The sequence below is a fragment of the Chiloscyllium plagiosum genome, unplaced genomic scaffold (genome assembly GCF_037043375.1).
Source record: "Chiloscyllium plagiosum isolate Xiang-an unplaced genomic scaffold, Cpla_swu_hap1 HiC_scaffold_44, whole genome shotgun sequence".
Lineage (NCBI taxonomy): Eukaryota > Metazoa > Chordata > Chondrichthyes > Orectolobiformes > Hemiscylliidae > Chiloscyllium > Chiloscyllium plagiosum.
This window is the reverse complement of record NW_028270182.1, coordinates 5,956,983-5,979,886: the sequence shown is the minus strand read 5'-3', so window position 1 is coordinate 5,979,886 and position 22,904 is coordinate 5,956,983. Positions and strand designations below refer to the sequence as shown.

General features: G+C 42.7%; 1 long non-coding RNA gene across 1 annotated transcript; it reads left to right on the top strand.

The window, feature by feature from the left end:
* Window positions 1-2,183: 2,183 nt before the first annotated feature.
* On the top strand, window positions 2,184-18,851 carry LOC122548258 (uncharacterized). Its single transcript, XR_015754361.1, has 3 exons — window positions 2,184-2,273; window positions 15,376-15,434; window positions 18,557-18,851. It is a non-coding gene; the product is annotated as an uncharacterized LOC122548258 (long non-coding RNA).
* Window positions 18,852-22,904: the final 4,053 nt, after the last annotated feature.

Genomic DNA, 22,904 nt, shown 5'->3' with positions numbered 1-22,904 from the left:
CACCACGGCACCAAGCCCTCTACCCCCTTTCTGAACTCTGACTCATCATCGTTGTTGTAAAGCAGAGGTTGATTTACACCCCCACCCCACCTCACCTCACGGAACTAAAACCGACTCACCCAAAGAGGATCACCTCATTCTATAATCTGTTAAAAGGAGTGTGAGAATGTGTGCAATCTATTTTTTTTCCAGCAGCTTCCACTGGTTAAACAAATTAAATCCCCGACACTCACCCTAGTAACAATTTATTTATCTAACTTGAACAGTAAAAAAAATTAACTAAACTATTAACAAATAGAATAAATCCTTTCTAACTACTAATTATTACCGAATACGGCCAGATTCTGATGGTAAACTGTTCCAATAAATACAAGTCCCACTTATATAAAAACAAACCGAACTTAGTCTCAAAATTATAGCCAGATTACATCTTCCCGAATGTTCTGTGCCTTCTTCCATCAGATCCTCCTCCAGGAATGCCTACTCAGATTCTCCAATGGAAAGACCTTTTTCCATTGTTTCTACATCGTTGGTACCGTTATTACTTAGTTGATTATTTTTCTAATGCATAAATGACTGTGAAAGCCAATTTCACTCTCTCTCTCTTGGATTGGTCCCAGGTTGTCAAAACCATCAGATTTAAATTTAACAGGTCTTTGGTAGCTAAGGGCCCGATTTAAATTGATTGCCTAAATTTAAAACCTGTTGTCATGATAAAACTGCTGCTTGGCCTTTCGATATAAAATGTTTCAACTTGGGTGCTGTGGGTACTGGCAAACCGAAGCTGCTGCCAGGGGAGGTTCACGAGGTTAATTCCGGAGTTGAGGGGGTTAGCTTATGAGGAGAGACTGAATAGACAAGGATTATATTCATTGGAATTTATTGTTTCTATTATCCTTTTAATCCTCCATTATCCAATTTTGTCTCTATTTCCCAAGTTTGAACTCCAAAATATAGAGTAGCCTCATTGTCAATTCTATCTAGTTTTGACCTAAATTACTGAGTTTGATTATCCAAGCTATCATAGATTGGAACAGGAATAGGCTATTCAGCTCATCAAGCTGGTTCTGCTATGTAATATGATCATGGATGATTAAACTTTAATTTCTTCAAAGTTCTCCAAAACCCAGTTTGATTCAAATGCACAATTTGCCCTGTATTTGCCCTCTGTTAGCAAGCTTGTCTCCCATTATTCATTTTGCTGCCAGTTATCGTTTACTGTCTGTATTTGCTGACCATTTCCAGTCTTTCCTCCATTTTACAGCATGACCTGAAGTATGCAGTTTTACCTCCATTGTCCATGGTGTTCTCCATTATCTACATGGATTTCGAATGTGAAACTATTATACATCAGACTCAGAAGCAAAGTCAGGAGGCATGTTTTCACACACAGAACTTTATAATCCAGTCTTGCTTAGTTTGATCTGTGTCCTCCACTTTGTCTTCCATTATCTCATAGCCTCCAGTGCCAAAACACGGGTCAACAACCAAAGGCCAAATTCATAGATGTACTGGAAAATGGTTGCGCAAAAGAGAATGAGGATGCCCATCGAATAAGGGCTCAATGCAATTATGCTCCAAAGACAAAGGGAGATAGAAATCAGAAAATTTTAAAAATGAAATGCTGTTGTATGATGATCCTTCTCAATAACCATGTGATATTTGAAATGCTGTGGTTCTGTTCACCGAGCTGGAAGTTTTTGTTGCAAACATTTCGTCCCCTGTCGAGGTGACATCCTCAGTGCTTGGGAGCCTCCTGTGAAGCGCTTCTGTGGTGTTTCCTCCGGCATTTATAGTGGCCTGTCCCTGCCGCTTCCGGTTGTCAGTTTCAGCTGTCCGCTGTAATGGCCGATATATTGGGTCCAGGTCCACAAACTCCATCAACAAACACATCGACCTGGACCCAATATACCGGCCACTACAGCAGACAGCTGAAACTGACAACCGGAAGCGGCAGGGACAGGCCACTATAAATGCCGGAGGAAACACCACAGAAGCGCTTCACAGGAGGCTCCCAAGCACTGAAGATGTCACCTAGACAGGGGACGAAACGTTTGCAACAAAAACTTCCAGCTCGGCGAACAGAACCACAGCAACAAGCACCCGAGCTACAAATCTTCTCACAAACTTTGATATTTGAAATACTATTATTATCTCTGATGCAGCAACACGTTCATGTCAGAATGGAGGGACCTGGAATGGACATAAATGTGACTGCAAGGAGAACTACGTTGGGTCCTCTTGTGAATTTGTAGCAGAAACTATCAAAGTTGGTAAGTTAATTTTTAAGACTAATTTTATTTTTCGATGCTATTGCTTTGTATTTGCTCTATTTCCCTTACCTGACAACATCCATCTCAGCCTTCACAGTATCGCCCACCAACTGGAGGGACGTATTTCGGATTTTGACAGTTCTGTGTGTGAAAGCATGCCTCCTGACTTTGCTTCTGAATCTGATGTACAATAGTTTCACATTCGAAATCCAACAGTTATATGGCACACAGTCACAACAAAATATTTACACCCATAAATCTCAACTTGATAAATATCCACTGAGCAAAGAATTTCACTTTTAATTTTGCATTAAGTCAGAATGCTAATTTTTAAGGCCTTATCTTTTTTGTTTCTTGTTTCTTTTTACTACTCTACTTGCAAACTGGGGGGGGGCGGGGTTTGTGGGATTCCAATTAATTTTAATCATTTGGTCAATCTGTTCAATAACACTTGCCTTTCTGCTGGGCTAAAAGGTTCTAAGTTAATTTTTTCCCTGTCCTGTGGATTCCCCTGCCTATCTCTTCAATGTTTAACTACAGCTCACAGATGAGCTATAGGTGCGGGTCTTTCTGATTCATAGGATGGTAGGTCATCCCACCTCTTCCCGCCCCATGTCAATACAAGCCCATTTTGTTTTCTAACCCATTCCAGTGAATGTCATCATCCTCGCTGCCCTCTGAGTAGAGCGGGACATTGGTGCCTCCCCTACTGCAACCACTATCTGGCCTTTGGCTTTAAACTCTCACGTCTGATAGCCACCACCCTCACTGTTCTCGCCTGTCACCGGTTATATTACTGACAAGGGTTGTCTGAATTACAGCACCTTCTCATATTTATCTTGACCTTGTCCCTTCCACCAAGCTTTCTGCTCTGGTATCAGAGGGGTCTGGGTCATACCACCTCCTGATCATATTCATGATCAGCTTCTGGTTACAATCCAGTATACTTTGTTGTACTGACCTTCTGGGCCCCATATTATGCTTCCTTTGTCCTTAGACACGATCCATTCTGGACCCTTTCCAGCTGTCATGGTCTTATGCCTCCCGAAGCATGCTTTTCAACAGAGGTGTCCTGCTGTGGGGCTCAGTCCTCCCCAATACTGACTTTCCTCAGGCCTTATCAGTCCTGCTGTAGGGCCACCGCCTTCCTGGTGCACACTAGGTCAATTGATTGTCTACTGAACACACCACAACTCCCTTCTCATTCTTAGTTCTTTTCATGCTGCAAATTACAGCTAGGATTGACTATAGGGTTTGCCCTCTACCCAATAAGGGTGGCAACAAACTCTGTAGACAGTGTTTCAGATGGAGTCTCAACAATGCCCAGCATAACTGATTGGTATTGGACATTTCTCTTAAGGGAGGCAAGAGAGGAGGGGGAGTGGCCTTTCTCCAATTTAGAACTTCAACTTTTAGATCTGGTCTATCCTTTCCATCACTATTTTAAAATGAATAGAATTATGGTCGCTGCTCCCCCACTGACACCTCAGTCATCTGCCTTATTTCCAAGAGTAGGTCAAGTTTTGCACCTTCTCTAGTAGGTACATCCACATACTGAATCAGAAAATTGTCTTGTACACACTTAACAAATTCCTCTCCATCTAAACCTTTAACACTATGGCAGTCCCAGTCTATGTTTGCAAAGTTAAAATCCCCTACCATAACTACCCTATTATTTCTTACAGACAGCTGAGATCTCCTTACAAGTTTGTTTCTCAATTTCCCTCTGACTATTGTGGGGGCTATAATACAATCCCAACAACATGATCATCCCTTTCTTATTTCTCAGTTCTACCCAAATAACATCCCTGGATGTATCCTCCCTCAGCACAGCTGTAATGCTATCCCTCATCAAAAATGCCACTCCCCCTCCTCTCTTGCCTCCCTTTCTATCCTTCCTGTAGGATTTGTATCCTGGAACATTAAGCTGCCAGTCCTAGCCTTCCCCGAGCCATGTTTCCGTAATTGCTATGATATCCCAGTCCCATGTTCATCTGCCTTCCCTGTTGGGTCCCTTGTATTGAAATAAATGCAATTTAATTTATTATTCCTACCTTGTCCCTGCCTGCCTGACTCACTTCTGTTCTCAGCTGTACCTGTCTCAGATCGATCTCTTTCCTCACTATCTCCCTGGGTCCCACCACCTTACTAGTTTAAATCCTCCCAAGCGGTTCTAGCAAGTTTCCCTGCCAGTATTAGTCTCCTTCCAATTTAAGTGCAATCCGTCCTTCTTGTACAGGTCACTTCTACCCCAAAAGAGATTCCAATGCTCAAAAAATGTGAATCCTTCTCCCATACACCAGCTCCTCAGCCATGCATTCATCTGCTCTATCCTCCTATTCCTGCCCTCACTAGCTCGTAGCACTGGGAGCAATCCAGATATTACTACCCTCGAGGATCTCCTTTTTAAATTTCTGCCTAACTCTAATCTCCCTTCAGGATTTCAACCTTTTCCCTTCCAATGTGGACAATGACATCCTGCTGGCCCCTCATCCCCGAGAGAGATTCTGCACCCTCAGATATCCTTGATCCTGGCACCAGGGAAACAACACACCATTCTGCTTTTTCTCTGCTGGCCACAGGAACGTCTGTCTGTACCTCAGACTACGGAATCCCCTAACACAATTGATCTCTTGGAAGCCGACATACCCCTCGTTGCATTAGAGCCAATCTCCATACCTGAAACTTGGCTGTTCGTACTACGTTCCCCTGAGAATCCATCACCCCCTACATTTTCCAAAGCAGCATACCTGTTTGAAATGGGTATATCCACAAAAGACTCCTGCACTAGCTGCCTACCTCTCTTACCCTTCCTGGAGTTAACCCATCTGTGTGACTGTATCTGAGACTTTCCCCCCTTCCTATAACTGCCATCCACCACACACTGTTGCTGTTGCAAATTCCTCATCGCTTCTACCAGTCTCTCCAACCGACTCACTCGATCTGATAAGACTTGCATCCAACAGCATTTATGGCAGATATAATCTGCAGTAACCCTTAAACTCTCTTTAAATTCCCACAACTGACAAGTAATACATATCACTGCAAAGGCCGTTTTTGCTCCTTCACAATCTCCAGACCCAGAAAATAACACCGTCTTATTCCTCTACAAACACTGCCCCAGGTTAAAATATAAGCCATAGCCATTTAATTTAAGTTTAAATCGAGACTTACCTCCAAAAACATAATCAAGAAAGAATCCACTATACCCATTACTACAGCCTCTCTTGGACAGCCTTAAAACAATGAACTTATCGGATTCTGTGCTGTGAACTTTGCCCAACAGTTCCTCCAAGATTAGTTCTGAATTTCACTGTTTGTTAATTTTCCCAGATGTTCTCTGATGTCCAGCGATACACAAATTCAAACAGCAAAGGCAGTAACTGTGCAGGTTCTCTTTCTCTCCCTCCTGCACTGTCCTCACCATGTGCTTCCTTTGTCTGCTCTTCTCCCTTTTAAACTTCTGTTGTTTTGACTTTTTTTTGCCAAAGTTCCAAAACAATGCAACAGCATATAAAACAGGAATTGCTGTTCCTGGACTGCGAGGAAATTACCTCAAAAAAAGCAGCCCTTACAGCCAGAAATTTATCCTGTCCTCCATCTTGGATTACCCAGAACTTGCAAGTTGCTCTCCAAACCACTCACCATCCTGACTTGGTAATATAATCACTGTTCCTTCGGTGTCACTGAGTCAAAATCTGGAAATTCTCTAAGGTCAGCATGATCTTGTGGGAAATCATGTCTCATGAACTTGATTGAATTTTGTTTGAAGTAGCAGCAAAGAGGATTGATGAGGGCAGAGCGGTAGACATGATCTATATGGACTTCAGCATAGTGCTCGACAAGGTTCCTCATGGTAGACTAGTGAGCAAGGTTAGATCTCACTGAATACAGGGAGAACTAGCCATTTGGATACAGAACTGGCTTGAAAGTAGAAGATAAGAGAGTGGTGATGGGGGAGCTGCCTTTCACACCCGGAATGGTGTGACCAGTGGTGTGCCACAAGGATCAGTGCTGGGTCCACTGCTTTTTGTCATTTATATAAATGATTTAGATGTGAGTTTAAGGGGTATAGTTAGTAAGTTTGCAGATGACGGCAAAATTGGAGGTGTAGTGGACAGTGAAGGAGGTCATTCCAGAACAACAGGATCTAGATCAGATGGGTCAATGGGCTGAGGAGTGGCAAGTGGAGTTTAATTTAGATAAACGCGAGGTGCTGCAGGACTTGTACACTTAATGGCAAGGTCCTGGGGGGTGTTGCTGAGCAAAGAAACCTTGGAGTGCAGGTTCATAGTTCCTTGAAAGCAGAGTCTCGGGGTTGATAGGATAGTGAAGGTGTTTAGTATGCTTTTCTTCATTGGTCAGAGCATTGGGTACAGGAGTTGGGAGATCGTGTTACAGCTGTACAGACATTGGTTAGGCCACTTTTGGAATATTGTACAATTCTGGTCTTCCCTCCAAATCGGAAGGAGGTTGTAAACTAGCAGCTGCTTTTTATAACCATGCAGATAAGAGTTTCATTCCACCAACTGATTCCTGACAGTGAACTTTCCAACTGGATGACAGAAACCAGACCGCAAAAGGAGGATTAATGAGAAAAGGAGTGGGGGCCCTGAGGAAATGTACTATACCTTTTCGACATCTGGGACATCTAGAAAGCCTTCAGAAATGAGATAACAAGAATCCAGAGAAAGTATATTCCTGTCAGGGTGAAAGGGAAGGCTAGTAGGTATAGGGAATGCTGGATGACTAAAGAAATTGAGGGCTTGGTTAAGAAAAAGAAGGAAGCATGTGTCAGGTATAGACAGGATAGATCGAGTGAATCCTTAGAAGAATATAAAGGCAGTAGGAGTATACTTAAGGGGGAAATCAGGAGGGCAAAACAGGGACATGAGATAACTTTGGCAAATAGAATTAAGGAGAATCCAAAGGGTTTTTACAAATATATTAAGGACAAAAGGGTAACTAGGGAGAGAACTGGGCCCCTCAAAGATCAGCAAGGCAGCCTTTGTGTGGAGCCACAGAAAATGGGGGAGATACTAAATGAATACTTTGCATCAGTATTTACTGTGGAAAAGGATATGGAAGATACAGACTGTAGGAAAATAGATGGTGACATCTTGCAAAATGTCCAGATTACAAAGGAGCAAGTGCTGGATGTCTTGAAACGGTTAAAGGTGGATAAATCCCCAGGACCTGATCAGGTGTACATGAGAACTCTGCCGTGGCTCTCAGCTTCTCCAATGACCGACTGATCAGCACCACATTGAGTCCTCTTCTTGCCAACTGGTAATCAGGGAAAGAACTAGTTAAACCTGTGCCCAGATGATAGTTAGCAGAACAGTAGATGTGATCTATATGGACTTCAGTAAGGCGTTCGACAAGGTTCCCCATGGGAGACTGATTAGCAAGGTTAGATCTCATGGAATACAGGGAGAACTAGCCATTTGGATACAGAACTGGCTCAAAGGTAGAAGACAGAGGATGGTAGTGGAGGATTGTTTTTCAGACTGGAGGCCTGTGACCAGTGGAGTGCCACAAGGACTGGAGCTGGGCCCTCTACTTTTTGTCATTTACATAAATGATTTGGATGCGAGCATAAGAGGTACAGTTAGTAAGTTTGCAGATGACACCAAAATTGGAGGTGTAGTGGACAGTGAAGAGGGTTACCTCAGATTACAAATGGATCTGGACCAGATGGGCCAATGGGCTGAGAAGTGACAGATGGAGTTTAATTCAGATAAATGCGAGGTGCTGCATTTTGGGAAAGCAAATCTTAGCAGGACTTATATACTTAATGGTAAGGTCCTAGGGAGTGTTGCTGAACAAAGAGACCTTGGAGTGCAGGTTCATAGCTCCATGAAAGTGGAGTTGCAGGTAGATAGGATAGTGAAGAAGGCATTTGGTATGCTTTCCTTTATTGGTCAGAGTATTGATTACAGGAGTTGGGAGGTCATGTTGCGGCTGTACAGGACATTGGTTAGGCCACTGTTGGAATATTGCGTGCAATTCTGGTCTCCTTCCTATTGGAAAGATGTTGTGAAACTTGAAAGGGTTGAGAAAAGATTTATAAGGATGTTGCCAGGGTTGGAGGATTTGAGCTAGAGGGAGAGGCTGAACTGGCTGGGGCTGTTTTCCCTGGAGCATCGGAGGCTGAGGGGTGACCTTATAGAGGTTTATAAAATCATGAGGGGCATGGATAGGATAAATAGACAAAGTCTTTTCCCTGGGGTCGGGGAGTCCAGAACTAGAGGGCATAGGTTTAGGGTGAGAGGGGAAAGATATAAAAGAAACCTAAGGGGCAACCTTTTCACGCAGAGGATGGTATGTTTATGGAATGAGGAAGTGGTGGAGGCTGGTACAATTGCAATGTTTAAGAGGCATTTGGATGGGTATATGAATAGGAAGGGTTTGGAGGGATATGGGCCGGGTGCTGGCAGGTGGGACTAGATTGGGTTGGGATATCTGGTCGGCATGGACGGGTTGGACCGAAGGGTCTGTTTCCATGCTGTACATCTCTATGACTCTATGACTCACTCTGCCAGGAATCACTGAACAAAGGCCTGCTGACTGGTTGGACCTGACTGAGGACTGCTGACATGATGACAAGCTTTCTCGCTGTGTGTCCATGCTAAACACCATGGCAGTGCAGATGCAATATTAGGCCAGTCTGTCATGCTGAGGGTGCAATATGCTGATAGGCAAGTCAATACAAGGCAGGGGATGCTTTGAGCACCGAGGTAGTGTGTGCTAAGACAGCAAGCGTACAAACTGGAGATGTGGCCTTGTGCAGTCCTAGTTATTGATCTCACAGGATCCTTGTTATAGTGCTACAATGATCGTTGCCCTTGCATCCCGAGTTGCAATTTTAAAGTTCAGACACGTACTGTAGATGGATCAGAGACGTAGAGTGAGGATTTTTAAGAGGCGGGCACATATCAGATGCCATTGTCAATGGATTTGGGGTGTCTGTGGGTGGTATCCATGGAGTATGCCTTGAGATGTTAGTGTCTGATGTCTAACACAGAGGTCCTTCAGAGCAAGCAGTAAACTGAAGTCACCTGGCACCCACTCTTACTTCCGTGTCGATGATTCTCAGCATCCACCTTCCTCCCTGCCAGCAGTGAGATAGAAAGCTCTATATCAATGAGGTGATTCACTGTAACCAAGATTTGGAGATGCCGGTGTTGGACTGGGATGTACAAAGTTAAAAATCACACAACACCAGGTTATAGTCCAACAGGTTTAATTGGAAGCACACTAGCTTTCGGAGCGACGCTCCTTCATCAGGTGATAGTGGAGGGCTCGATCGTAACACAGAATTTATAGCAAAAATTTGCAGTGTGATGTAACTGAAATTATACATTGAAAAATTGATTGTCTGTTAAGCCTTTCAACTGTTAGAATACAGTGATAGTTTCATTTCTTTCATGTGTAAATCACAAAACCTTTTTTTAAAAGTTGCATTCTCGGGTTAGCTGTTAACAATGGTGATAACTAGACAATATGTTGAAGGTGTTAGCCCCCTGTGTTCTCTGTCTATGACCTGATGTTTAGATTGATTCTAATCTAAAAAGTGAGATAACAGAGTTTTACGTACATTCATGCAGTTTTTGAGTTCAGAGTTCGACATGAATGTATGCAGTTTTTGAGCAAAGTGCAATGTAACTCTGCAAGTACAAATTCACCCCACAAAATATATGTGTGCATGTGGGTCTTTGTCTGTCCACGTGTGTGTGTCTGTCTGGGGTGGGGATTGTGAGTGTGAGAATGTGTGTGTGTGTGTGTGTAGTGATCTGTAGAGGAGCGACCAAAGAAGGTGTCAACATGGACCCCACCGGAGGGCCGCTGCCCTGGGCTTGACATGTATGCTCAAACTGTCAGGAAATATATAAATGCCAGATTCATCAGCCGTATCCACAAGGTGGAGCAAAACATCACCCGTTCACAACGCAATGCCATCCAGGCTCTCAAAACCAATCACAACATTGTCATCAAACCAGCAGATAAAGGAGGAGCCATTGTCATTCAGAATAGAACAGATTACTGCAAGGCAGTGTACCGACAACCGAACAACCAGGAACACTACAGGCAACTACCAGCTGATCCGACCAAAGAACACACCCGTGAATTAAACACACTGATCAGAACTTTGGATTCAGTCCTTCAGAGTTCCCTACGTGCCCTCATCCCACGTACTTCTCATGTAGGCGACTTTTACTGCCTTCCAAATCCCCAATCCCTTCCCCAGACAGACACACACACACAGACAGACAAAGACCCACATGCACACATATTTTGTGGGGTGAATTTGTACTTGCAGGGTTACATTGCACTTTGCTCAAAAACTGCATACATTCATGTCGAACTCTGAACTCAAAAACTGCATGAATTTATGTAAAACTCTGTTATCTCACTTTTTAGATTAGAATCAATCTAAACATCATGGCATAGACAGAGAACACAGGGGGCCAACACCTTCAACATATTGTCTAGCTATCACCATTGTTAACAGCTAACCCGAGAACGCAACTTTTAAAAAAAGGTTTTGTGATTTACACATGAAAGAAGTGAAACTATCACTGTATTCTAACAGATGAAAGGCTTAACAGAGGGTCAATTTTTCAATGTATAATTTCAGTTACATCACAGCGCAAATTTTTGCTATAAATTCTGTGTTGCGATCGAGCCCTCCACTATCACCTGGTGAAGGAGCGTTGCTTCGAAAGCTAGTGTGCTTCCAACTAAACCGGTTGGACTATAACCTGCTGTTGTGTGATTTTTAACAATGTAAACAAGGTTGTTACCAAGCAATAATCCCTCTTTAATTGGCTTTAATTCTTTAGTCCACACTCCTTGGTGAAAACGTCACATTGACACCCTAAAGTTATTTTTAAAATATTGCGAATTGTTCCCGACATCAATTTAAATCTCATTGAACTTTTCACATGATTCTGCCACATTTCACACCATGGCTCAGGTCATTCAGGCCCCTACAGGATTCTGCCCGAAAAAAAAGATGTGCACGAAAAGACAAAACAAAATGGATTATGGAGACTAAACCAGTGAGTGGAACTGGGTGGATAGATCCTTCAAAGAGCCACTCAAATAAAACAAAGACCTGCTTATATGGGAAATCTGAATCAGAAACAGAAATTGCTGGAGAAACTCAGCAGGTCTGACAGCATCTATGGGAAGAAAACAGAGTTAATATTTTCAATCTGGTGATTCCTCATTCTGGATGACTATATTCCTCATTATAAAATGTTTTGTCTTTTAGTCAATCAGTTAATCCGTGTAAATATGAAGGTTCCTGGGATGGTGATGAATGTACCTGCCAAATACCATATGAAGGACAGTACTGGGAATTATTACCCAACTGTCCCTGGTAAATTGCATCTGTTTTATAATTTATCTGGTTATTAGTTTATGTTTCAGTGCCTGACATCAAATTATTTTGAAAATTAAACAATATGGCAGCACTCAGTAATAACTGAGGAAATATTACACTTAAATATCAACATGGGAAATGCTACATCTCAATATTAACATACAGAACATTCTACCCTAATAATAACTATGCTTCAGTATCAGCAATAATTTGCCTTAATCCTAACAAAGAGAACATTGCACTCCAATATTAATGCAAGTAATGTTACAGTCCAATATGAACAAGTTTTATTATTCTGTTTAAATATTAGAGAATATTACACCCATTATAAAGACAGGAAACATTACACCACAATTATAACACAGTGAACATTGCACTCCAATATTAACATGGGTGCACAGGCAGTGGGGAGTCAGAAAGTAAGGTACTTGCTGCCGTATTCCTAGCATTTAACCTGCTCGTGTAGCCACTGTATTTATATGGTGAGTCCAGCTAAATTCCTGGTTAATGGTCACTCACAGGATGTTGATAGTGGGGGATTCAGTGATGGTAACACTGCTCAATGTCAAGGGACCATGGTTAGATTGTTTTTATTGGAGATGGTCATTGTCAGGCATTTATGTGGCACAAATGCAATTGTCACTTTTCAGACCAAGCCTGGACATTGTTGTATTTGAGCTGGACTGCTTCAGGAGTGGTGCTGAATGAGCAAAGATCCTTGCTTCTGACCTTATGATGGAAGGATAGCAATAACGTCATGGCTGCTCTCATCATGACCTCAACTACCCTTTCCTGCTTGTTCCCCAACCTCTGACTGCCTCATCTGTAGGATTATATATTGCAGAGGACATTCTAGGCTGGGTCATTAAATATAATCAAGGCTGAGATATATAGATGATTAATAAGTAACGGAGTAAAGTTTATGGGGTCAAGATAAGAAAGCAGAATTGAGGATGATTAGATCAGCCATAATCTCACTTAATTAGAGAGAGAAATTATTGGCTGAATCGTTATTGTTTTTGTAAATCAAAATCTGTTTTTTTGTTTCTACATTTCCCTAAATAAGACATCTCGGCTTATATTTTCTGTAGGAGACATGAATTGGGATGGAACCTGAGTTGCCTTTCCATCTCCCACCCCTGTGCTTTAATTAGCCTCCAACCAATCCCCGACCAATCCTCCACCTCCCATTCTGACCCATCCCCATCCCAACAACATATCCACTTTACATAATATGAATTCACAAGTTTATCATAAAAACTGGACTACATCCAAGCGCACGTAAATCCCCCAAAATAAACAATTTGATCTCATAATTGCTCATCCCAACAGATGTCCAAAGTGAAACCGTGAAAGCTGTTGAAAGCACTTTAAAAGTTACATACCTTTTAAAATGTTTGTTAAAATTGGGCCCTAAGGTATATAGTTTATTGTTACAAATGCAAATAAGGTACTAACACATTGAAAGTAGAGTCGCAGGTAGATAAGATAGTGAAGGAGGCGTGTAGTATGCTTTTCTTTATTGGTCAGAGTATTGAGTACAGGAGTTGGGAGGTCATGTTGCGGCTGTACAGGACATTGGTTAGGCCACTATTGGAATATTGTGTGCGATTCTGGTCTCCTTCCTATCGGAAGGATGTTGTGAAACTTGAAAGAGTTGAGAATAAATTCACAAGAGTGATGACAGGGTTGGAGGACTTGAGCTATAGGGAGAGGTTGAATAGACTAGGGCTGTTTTCCCTGGAGCGTCAGAGGCTGAGGGGTGACCTTATTGAGGTTTATAAAATCATGAGGAGCATGGATAGGGTAAACAGACAAAGTCTTTTCCCTGGCGTGGGGGAGTCCAGAACTAGAGGGCATAGGTTTAGGGTGAGAGGGGAAAGATATAAAAGAGCAACTAAGGAGCAACCTTTTCATGCAGAGAGTGGAGTGTGTAGGAATGAGCTGCCAGAGGATGTGGTGGAGGCTGGTACAATTACAGCATTGAAGAGGCATTTGGATGGGTATATGAATAGGAAGGGTTTGGAGGGATATCGGCCGGATGCTGGCAGGTGGGACTAGATTGTGTTGGGATATCTGGTCGGCATGGATGGGTTGGACCGAAAGGTCTGTTTCCGTACTGTACATCTCTATGACTCTATGACTCTATTACAGGAAATGTGATTTATGCCAGAATGACAGTAAAAACAGAGAACAGGAATTCTCTATTGAACTGGCAAACAGATCATCGGAAACTTTCATGAACTTTGAAAAGCACACAAACTTTTAAGGAACAGATTGGAAACATTTAATATAGTTTTATTGAATGGCAATTATTAGAAATTGTTTTGAAAATATTATACGTTTTGACAAATGGAGGCATCTTGGTAAAGTCAAATTAGAATTGTTTTTCTCCTTATGGATGGCACAGTGGCACAGTGGTTAGCACTGCTGCCTCACAGCGCCAGAGACCCGGGTTCAATTCCCGACTCAGGCGACTGACTGTGTGGAGTTTGCACATTCTCCCCGTGTCTGCATGGGTTTCCTCCAGGTGCTCCGGTTTCCTCCCACAGTCCAAAGATGTGCAGGTCAGGTGAATTGGCCATGCTAAATTGCCCGTAGTGTTAGGTTGTAGGGTGGGTTGCGCTTCGGTGGGTCGGTGTGGACTTGTTGGGCCGAAGGACCTGTTTCCACACTGTAAGTAATCTAATCTAATCAGATATTTCCAGACATATTGGAACCTCTGCCTTTACGAACCCACTTAAAAAAAATGAAGTTCAAAATGTCAGCATCATCATACATGTGACTTATTATGATCCCTGTAGCCACTGATAACTTCTAAAATGGACACATGCTTTGGTCTATCTCGGTAAAGGGAAAAAGTAAATAGGAAAAAGTAGCAAATCAAACAATACCTCACTGTATCAGACAGAAGAGGAGATTAGATTACTTACAGTGTGGAAACAGGCCCTTCGGCCCAACAAGTCCACACCGACCCGCCGGGTCTATTGAACTTTTTTTGTAAAACACTTGTACAACGAAAGGGGAGCAGCAGTTCTCCCAGTTCAGGGTTTTTTTCTGGTTTCAGCAAGGAGTCTGTTTGAAGCAACTGGGCAAAGAAAGTGGCTAGGGAAAAAGGAGTCCCTGATTCAACAGAGATTTTCTGTCTGACTCTCTCTGTCGTCTCTCTCTCTCTCTCCTGTCAGAGCCTGTGTTTGAATTTACCTTTTTGCCAAGGGGATGTTGCAGGAAATCAGAACAACTCTTTGTTAACTTGCGTTTTCGTGTCTGCTGGGTTTTCAAACTATAATGTTAAATTAAACCCGGTTTTCTTTTGTTTGTGTGTAAATAAATTCTGTTTTGTTTAAAACTGTGTGGTTTGACCAGCTGCATCACTCCTGGAATATCCACCTTACACCTGCTTAAAACAACTAGAAACATTAGGGTCTATTCTACCTTCTTGAAATGTTTGGGGGATGCATCTGGCCTGGCCCATAACACATGTTAAACAGAGGTCATTCCCTTTTCTTTTCCCCCATTTAGAACATCACGTCTGTCCCTTCTCTCTAAAAGACTTGTCTCTCAAATCCCATTCTTCATCCTTTTCTACATAAACAGCATACCTGAGTACTCTGTGTCGAACTGTTACTGTTCCCTCCGCCTGTCTTTATCTGCTGTCTCACACACCTATGCAGGAGTATGTTTATCTACCAATTGCTTTATGTCTTTCAGATGCAATTTGTTTATGGACATATTCAAAGATATCAAACAGTCGAGATCACAATCACAAGGTAGCAATTTCGGAACACAAGTCTAAGTTCTGATAAATTTATATTATGTGTGATAAAAACAATATGGGCCAATCATGTTCATTGAAATCTGTGCAGATATGCAAACGAGTGCTCTGTTGGATGATGATGGTTTAAAGCTTCAGTTGGAGGAGGACAACATTGAGAGGAAGTAATGGCGAAGTAACTGGAATCATCCCAATATTTGCCCTCGGGATTTGCCTATTTATATCAGTTCTTCAAGAGCTGAATGCACAGGGCAGATGAAATTCAGCTCCATTGATTATATCTGTTGGATCTTGCTCCAGTGTCACAAAACAGTAACTAGCATTAAACATAATTTTTGTTTTTTCTCCTCTTCCCTCATGTTTTTAGCCAGGGCGGCATTGTTACTGATCACAAAGCTATTTTCAACAATAAAGCAGAGAGATTCGATGAGAGCATGATAAAGGAAACAATAAAAGATATCAAAGAAAGCTTACAATCCAGGAATTGTACCAACAGTAATGATTCACCGAAGAAAATAATTTTGCTCTCAATTACACTCAGCAGTAAAGTCGCACAGCCACACGAACACCTCATCTTAAATGTCTTTGTGTGGCGTGTCATTGTGTTGGGCACTGATTTAAAGCCATTCTTCCTCCTAAACAGCAGTGATTGCTCATGAAAATCTCCAACCAGACCCTATGCTACACTAACACTGTTTTAGCCACATGTAGAAGTTGACCTTTAAAACCTGCTAACATATCTCCAGAAATGAAGAGTCAACTCATATGCCAAGTATAAAAGTGAAGAAGTGGTGGTTGTCATGTTTACCAATCACCTTAGGGGGTCAGCTATGTGCAGGGTACGTCTTAAACTCCTGCATATTATTGCAGCACAGCCTGTATTGTCTGCCTACACCCTGATCCCTTACACCCAGTTAGAAAGTACAGGTCAATGAAACATTCATCTGTGGAGAGAAAAATTGAGGCTCCAAATGTCAGAATAGCATCTTGGGGCTGGAAAAGTGGGTGGGAGGGGTTAAGGTATATGCAAAAACAGGAATTTTGGGACCATGAAAATGAAGTCGTCATATATGCCGGGTTGATGTATACTGTAATTTTGATGGGAAATAACTCCTTGTCACACAAGCAATGTTGATTGTTGACTGTCTGTTTCAGGCAGAGCACTGTCACCTCCTTCTCAGAAGGTTGTGGGTTAAAGTCTCACTCCAGTTTATAATCCATGCTGAGATATGAGCCTACTGACATGCCGGCGAGATGAAGATAGGGTGGCAGGATCCCCATCACTGAAGGGGCTCAGTGAATCAGTTTGGTTTTATTACTCACCAGCTCACATTGATTCAATGTGTGGTTAGATTTCAAACTTAGAATCTGTGGGTTTCTAAACCCGTTCCACAATCACTGCACTTGACAAACTGCTCTCATTTATCAGGGGTTTGCTTTTGCCAACCCATTTGCTTTCTTTGAAATATGCTCAGCATCATTTTCACCCCCACTGACTGACTGATACTCTGATGGGAGGGGCTCATAGGCCTGTTGATTTCACGGGGTGAGCAATCACCTCCGGTAAAGCTAAAAATAATGACAAGAAATCTTTGTTGTGTTAATAGTGCCAACCTGAATGTGTATTAATGGGCGTTTCTGGCAAAACTAGCACTTAAAGTTTGTGAAAAGATTTGTAGCTTGGGTGCTCATTGCTGTGGTTCTGTTCGCCGAGCTGGAAGTTTTTGTTGCAAACGTTTCGTCCCCTGTCTAGGTGACATCCTCAGTGCTTGGGAGCCTCCTGTGAAGCGCTTCTGTGGTGTTTCCTCCGGCATTTATAGTGGCCTGTCCCTGCCGCTTCCGGTTGTCAGTTTCAGCTGTCCGCTGTAGTGGCCGGTATATTGGGTCCAGGTCTATGTGCTTATTGATGGAGTTTGTGGATGAGTGCCAAGCTTTTAGGATTTCCCTGGCTGTTCTTTGTTTCACTTGCCCTATAATGGTAGTGTTGTCCCAGTCAAATTCATGTTGCTTGTCGTCTGCGTGTGTGGCTACTAGGGATAGCTGGTCGTGTCGTTTTGTGGCTAGTTGATGTTCGTGGATGTGGATCGTTAGCTGTCTTCCTGTTTGTCCTATATAGTGTTTTGTGCAGTCCTTGCATGGGATTTTGTACACTACGTTAGTTTTGCTCATGCTGGGTATCGGGTCCTTCGTTTTGGTGAGTTGTTGTCTGAGAGTGGCTGTTGGTTTGTGTGCTGTTATAAGTTCTAGTGGTCGCAGTAGTCTGGCTGTCATTTCAGAGATGTTCTTGATGTATGGTAGTGTGGCTAGTCCTTTGGGTTGTGGCATGTCCTCGTTCTGTTGTCTCTCCCTTAGGCATCTGTTGATGAAATTGCGAGGATATCCGTTTTTTGCGAATACCTTGTATAGGTGTTCCTCTTCCTCTTTTTGCAGTTCTGGTGTACTGCAGTGTGTTGTGGCCCTTTTGAACAGTGTCTTGATGCAACTTTGTTTGTGTGTATTGGGGTGGTTGCTTTCATAGTTCAGGACTTGGTCTGTGTGTGTGGCTTTCCTGTGTACCTTAGTGGTGAATTCTCCGTTTGGTGTTCTCTGTACCCTCACGTCTAGGAATGGGAGTTGGTTGTCCTTTTCTTCCTCTCTCGTGAATCTGATTCCTGTGAGTGTGGAGTTGATGATCCGGTGTGTATTCTCTATTTCCGTGTTTTTAATGATTACAAAGGTCATTAGACCTTTGTAGACAGGGGACGAAACGTTTGCAACAAAAACTTCCAGCTCGGCGAACAGAACCACAGAAACTAGCACTTAGTCTCTAACCCTATTTATGCTGAGTAGGCGGTGATACAAATGAAGGGATTCTTTGTCCATTTCAATGGGCATTTATTACCATATAGGGTTAGGGGTGACATGTAGGCTGTACAGGTCTGTGTGATAGGATTCCTTCTCTCAACAGTAAACCTGTTGGAGCAACATAATCACTGCACATTATTTTGTTCAATTTCAGAATACAATCTCAATGTTTTATTCATGATGCACTCCTGATGGATACAATTATTAATTCAAAGATTATTGAAAGCTTCTCCTGTGTATATCCTTTTAACTGTGAACTCATTCACATTTCAGAGCAGTGTTCAGGAATTCAGCTTGCGCCAAATTACAAAAATGTATCATACACAGATCAAGATGTGACTGGTGAGTTTTACATTCTTTAAGTTTATAAACATAGCAACAAATTAAGAGTCTAAGACTTCATATAATGATTTTGGAAACACATAAAATACTTGACATACTTCATCTTAATTGTTGACCATATGGTTGCAACCATTCCAATACCAGCCTATAATCATTGGTTCTGCAATTATTCATTCTACAACTATTGACATGGTATGAATTAGTTCCTTATTTTGCCAGGGAGAAATGTATCATTGCATAGTTCATTCGGCTCAGTGAATCCGTCAAATTAGTAGAGAATGGCAGGAGGTAATGCACTCTCTAATGTTTCCATATTGAGCACAGCTTATTTAGTTCGTTGCACATGTGTACAGGATAGTGGTGTGGGAGCTTATACATGCACCATAAAGGGACCATCGACTGTGTTTGGAGCTGATTATTGTGTCCTGTCATACAGTTAAATTACTGCAGGGTCACATAGCCTTGCATCTCTGAGAAAACATTTATGGAATGTGAGAGATACATTGCCAAAGTTGTGATTTTGTTATCCATTAACTGTTCAACAATTGATTGCTTCACATATGTCGAGGACAATTTCAAGGACTATTTTACAGCTGTAAACACACCTTCGGGCTGAGTGTATCAAGGACCATAAAAATCACTTACAGCGTCAATATGGGAAATGTGAGCTCACAGCAAAAGGCACCAAATGCTTGTAAGATTCAATTGATATTCTTTTGTTTAATTAATTATGGTTAACCCAGTGAGGTCCAGGGCTGCTGAACCTGCAGAATTGGCTTGCCGTCTCAATAGTTAAGGATTAATCTCCTGGGCAGGGCTGCAATCAAACCAGCAATAAAAAAATCACTTTGAAATTACAAAGAACCGTACACTTTCTGTTAGTTTTATTGGATGCTAATAACTAGTAACACTATTGTTACTAGTTTTAAAAGTGCTGGGATACAGAAACATTGCTGTTTGGTTGGGAAGGTTTTACATTATGTAATGAAACTTCTCAGACTATGTCCAGCTAAGTTGGCAACTCCAATCAGGTCAGGCAGCATCCAAGGAGCAGGAGAATCGACGTTTCGGGCATGAGCCCTTCTTCAGCCCATCTGCAGTCCTCACGAACTCCAATCAGGTCCAATCCTATATGGTAGGAGCACAAGTAATAGTATTTATCAGTGCCCGAGCCAAGGAGTGTGACTGTGAAATCCTTACCTGCAGTTTCTTTATGCAATGCTGTTAACTATTGATTTATGTTTGGTAATTACCTTGCATGACGTATCTGACTAATATGATGACTTTCTTGATAAAGACTGAAACTTAAATAGGTCAGCACAGAAATCTCACTCTCTTCCAGAGATTGGATCTAGGAAAGACTTTAATTTTTATAATGAGAATGCCTTGGCACTATTGGCATTGGACAGCAAAGTACTGAAAGGGCAGGTGCACGATCCAAGTTGAATTGGAAATAAATAAAAAAAAACAAAAATCATACCCCATGAATCACCATACAGGTATCTCAGCTATAACACTTCAATGAGGAGAGATCGAGGGGAATGGACCTAAACTCTCTGGCACGTCTATTGTGACAAGGAATGTTCCTGATTCGACTGGTCTGTGGGTGCTGAGTTTCTGTCAGAAATCTGCAGTGTCACGAAGTGGTGGGTCCCCATTATAACGGACTTCAAGAAGCCTTCGACATAGCCAGAGAGGTTCTCACACATGGTCCCATTGCCTGATGTGATGGGACACCCTGGTGTATTTAGTTTGAGTATCTATGGAAAGGAAGTAGAAGTCACCTACGCGGGCAGTATGTGGGATGAGGGCGCATAGGACTGAATCAAAAGTCCTGATCAATAATTTTAGTTCATGGGTGTGCTCTTTGGTCGGATTGGCCGGTAGTTGCCTGTAGTGTTCCTGGTTTGTTCAGTTGTTGGTATATTTCCTTGCAGTAATCTGTTCCATTCTGAATGACAATGGCTGCTCCTTTATCTGCTGGTTTGATGACAATGTTTTGAGAGCATGGATGGCGCTGCGTTGTAATCAGGTGATGCTTTCCTCCACCTTGTGGGTGTGGCTGATTAATCTGGCATTCACATATTTCTTCGAGAGAAAGTGAGGGCTGCAGATGCTGGAGATCAGAGCTGAAAAATGTGTTGCTGGAAAAGCGCAGCAGGTCAGGCAGCATCCAAGGAACAGGAGAATCGACGTTTCGGGCATTAGCCCTTCTTCACATATTTCTTGACAGTTTGAGCATACATGTCAAGCCCAGGACAGTGGCCTTCTGGTGGGGTCCAAGTCGGCCCCTTCTGTGGTTGCTCTTCTGTGGATCCCTGTGATGATTGTTCTGGTTTATTGGTAGAGTCATTGGGATCACTGCTGGCATCTTGACAGAATTCCTGGAGTCTAATCTATCTGATTAGTTCCTCTGTGTCTGCTGCTCAGCTCATGGGGTCCATTTTAGTGTTGGGGCAGAAACTGAACCCCCTGCACAGATAGCCTCACAATGCTACACTTATCTAGTTTCCACCCGAAACATATTAAAACAGCCATCCCCTGCAGACAAGCCCTCCGCAAATACAGGATCTATTCAGATGAGGAGGAATGTGCCGGGCATTTGAAAGTGCTCAAGGATGCCCTCATAAGAACAGGGTACTCATTGACGTCCAGTTCTGATGTGTCACAGTGAGAAATTGTAATGACCTCCTCAGGGGACAGACATAGGCTGAGTACCCTTCATTGTCCGGTACTTCTGAGAGTTGAATGACTAGGCCATATTCTTCGTAGTTTAGATCAGAGTGGTGCTGGAAAAGCACAGCAGGTCAGGCAGCATCGGAGGAGAAGGAAAATCGATGTTTTGGGCAAAAGCCCTTCATCAGAATCTTTTGCCCGAAATGTTGATTTTCCTGCTCCTCGGATGCTGCCTGACCTGCTGTGCTTTTCCAGCACCACTCTGATCTAAACTCTGGTTTCCAGCATCCTCAGTCCTCACTTTTGCCATGTTCTTCGTAGCCTTCAACAAATTATCGATGAGGATGAGCACCTCACCAAGACCTTGCCCGCGCCTCCACTTCTTGCCTTTAAACGACCACCAAACCTTAAACAGATCATGGTTCGTAGCAAACCACCCAGACTTCAGGACAACGACACTGTACAACCCTGCCACGGCAACCGCTGCAAGATGTATCAGAGTATCGACATGGATAACACCATTATACATGGGGACACCTTCCAGCAAGTACGCAGCAAGTACTCATGTGACTCAGCCAACATGCTCTATCTCATAGGCTGCAGGCAAGGCTGCCCACAGTCTGACATAGCATTGGGACACAGACAGACTTCACACCTGTTGTGTTCAAAAGCTGAGCTATCTTGAAAATGTAATTTAAAGGAAGTTCTGGGTTTACATTTCCATTTTCCTCATGATTTTATAAACCTCTATAAGGTCATCCCTCAGCCTCCAACAGTCCAGGGAAAAAGGCCTGTTTGGCCCCTCCCTGTAGCTCAAACCCACTAACTTTCAACTTTCACAACATTCCTCCAATAGGAGGGAAACCAGAATTGCACACACTATTCCAAAAGTGGTCTAACCAATGCCCTGAACAGCCGCAACATGACCTCCCAACTCCTATTCCAATAAAGGAAAGTATACCAAAAACCTTCTTCACTATCCTATCTACCTGCGACTGCACTTTCAAGGAATTATGCATCTGCACTCCCAGGTCACTTTGTTCAGCAACAATCCCCAGGATCTCACCATTAATTGTATAAGTACTGCCCTGATTTGCCTTTCCAAAATGCAGCACCTCACATTTATCTAAACTAAACTCCATCTGCCACTCCTCGGCCCATTGGCCCATCTGATCCAGATCCCATTGTACCTTGAGGTAACCTTCTTTGCTGTCCACGACATCTCCAATTCTGGTGTCATCTGCAAACTTGCTAACTGTACCTCCTAAGTCCACATCCAAATCATTTATATAAATGACAAAGGCACCGATCCTTGAGGCACACCACTGGTCACAGGGCGACCAAAATTGAACGCAGTAACTGTCCGGTATAGATTAGATTAGATTCCCTACAGTATGGAAACAGGCCCTTCGGCCCAACAAGTCCACACTGACCCTCCGAAGAGCAACCCACCCAAACATTTACCCCTTACCTAACACTATGGGCAATTTAGCCTGGCCAATTCACCTGACATGCACATCTTTGGACTGTGGGAGGAAACCGAAGCACCCGGAGGAAACCTACGTAGACACGGGGAGAACATGCAAACTCCACACAGTCAGTC